Genomic DNA, 2,402 nt, shown 5'->3' with positions numbered 1-2,402 from the left:
GACAGGGGCAAGTCACTACACCTCTGTCCTCAGCTGCCCAACAGGGGGATAACAGACCCTGGCTCAGACATGGATAACCTGCCTGGTGTACTGCAGATGAATGCCAAATGGGACACCCACCCCTAGTGCACAGCCCAGGCAGTGAATAGGGCTAGAAGATGATGTTTAATGAGAGTACAATGCGGAGAGGGTAGAGGCAGTTGAGCCGAGTAGTCTGGTGTGCTGTAGTGGTGGTAGGCTGGCTACACAAACTGTTGCTGCTGCTGCTACTTCCTGGTGGTTGCCTTGTTGGATGGGTCCTTGGCCTTCTCTGTAGCTGCCAGTGCCACCTCCCTTCTCCTTGCCTTCCTTGGCTGTGTCAACCAGTGTTTTGGAAGGGGCCTCACTCTGCAGGGCGGCCAAGATGTTTTGAATACATCTTGGTCACGTTGCTTCTGAACCTGGCAAGACCAAATTCCTGGACAGCTCTGGAGATGCCAAATAAGCTACAGAAGACCCAGGCTTCCCCACAGATTTTGGTTCAGCTGCTGTTGTCAGTGTTCACACAGTAAACACATGATTCCTCCACCACCATCAGCTGGGCATGGTCGATGTTCTGGTGAAGGTGGTCATGGTCTGAGTCTGTGGGTCCCCAGTAGAGTTCTCCAGGATGTACACTGAGTGAGCAATGTTGGCAGGAAACAGACACTCATCCCAGCAGGGCACCCTGTTGGTCTTAGTCAGGAGATGCAGTGAATCAGGCGTCACTGCAAAAAAGCAGCTATCACTTGGTCCCAGGAATTCCAGAGCACACTCTGGCTCAGGTAATACTTCACCATTGTCCTGGCCTGGGACAAGCTCAGCACCACATAGCATTAGGGGTGCTGAGCCGGGCAGGTGTGTAGGAGGGCTCCTGGTGGCTGGCTGGGCTTGGTGCATACCTACCACTAAGCTAGTTGCTCAGTCACCACCATGCCATGCCCAAACATGTGTTTGTCTAGCCTGCACTATTTCTAAAAGTAGTCATCTATTTGACTTACAGTGCACTGGATCCCAGTTCAGTGGTTTGGAAGGTATACATCTTATTTCCCATGCCTAGCACAATGCCCAACCCACAGAAGTTGATCAATGAATAATTAATGAATTCCTCAAAATGTTTTAAAAATTCGTATATCAGTTATATATCCAAAAATTGTGCTCCAGCTTTACACTGTCAAGACCTGCCATACACTAGTAGAACCTCTGTTAGTTGACCATCCAAGGGCTGTAACAAGTGGTCAACATACAGAGGTGGTCAACATAAGGAACTAGGCCTACTGTACTGATGCATACATGTGGTGCATGCCCAGTCTGTGAAAATCAGGTCAACTTAAGGAGGTGGTCAACTATGGAGGTTCTACTATAGTTCATGATTATTACTGTCACTCAAGTACAAAACCACAATGAAAACTAAAAGTCATTGAGTGCTGTTCTGTCCTAGGTACTGGTCAATGTGTTGTATGTCTTTTAACTACAGATTTAATTCTCACAACTGTAAGGTGATAATTATATATTTTAAGAACAACGAAGGCCTCTAAAAATCCTATGGAGATAAGTTTTATTGTCACTAGAGCCAAAATTGAAACCTAATATTTATCCTCTTCCAACTTCATTATTACAAACTACTTATTCTTTTTTTTTTTCCTTGTAAGGTAATGGTTGGCTAAGCTAACTCTAATGTTGACATTAAAATATCTTTTTTCTTTGACTTCAAGGTGTTCAACAGGTTTTTGCCCTTTGCACAAAAGTAGCCTTTCATATTTAAACCCAGAATCATTCTTTGATGCAGCTCTTAAAATGTATTTATAAATAATCATGCATTCAAACATAATAAGTCATTTAGGACTGTAATTAGTCATTGTCAAGTCCTGGCAAACAGCAGGATTCTAATTGGAAAGCAGTGTTTGCCCTACTTGTGCCTCAATGAAACTTTCAGAGAAGGGCAGCATGTGCTTCTTAATCTGTTTTTCTAACAGCTAGTAGCAAATCAATGAAGATGAGGCTGGTGGGTATGATAAATTAATATGCACACTGACAACTTATAACTGTGCAATTGCTTAGGGAATTACTATGTGACTATATCCAAGTAATTATATGTTTTAAATGATTTATCTCAATTTGTTAACAATACACCCCTAAAATGGAAATAAAAAGAGAGAAAATGCAAATAGGATGTTATACCAACTTTATGTTGAACTTATTAAGAGGTTGCCCTTTTAATGAAGAATTTAATGAATTAAGAGGTTTGTTATGAATAAGCATTCTTACTACTTGTTAAGAATTTGTCACCACAGACTTGTCATAGTCATTCTAATTATGATTAATACCTTATCTTGAATTCCATCTTCATTCACATTTCAGTAACAAATGTAACTTCTATTATA

General features: G+C 41.8%; 1 pseudogene; it reads right to left on the bottom strand.

Moving 5' to 3' along the window:
• Positions 1-242: 242 nt before the first annotated feature.
• Positions 243-818, bottom strand: LOC100946150 (annotated as a pseudogene).
• Between the last annotated feature and the right edge of the window lie 1,584 nt (positions 819-2,402).

This window comes from Otolemur garnettii, unplaced genomic scaffold (assembly GCF_000181295.1).
Source record: "Otolemur garnettii isolate 467f Iridium unplaced genomic scaffold, OtoGar3 scaffold00006, whole genome shotgun sequence".
Classification (NCBI taxonomy): domain Eukaryota; kingdom Metazoa; phylum Chordata; class Mammalia; order Primates; family Galagidae; genus Otolemur; species Otolemur garnettii.
This window is presented reverse-complemented; position numbering and strand designations above follow the sequence as displayed.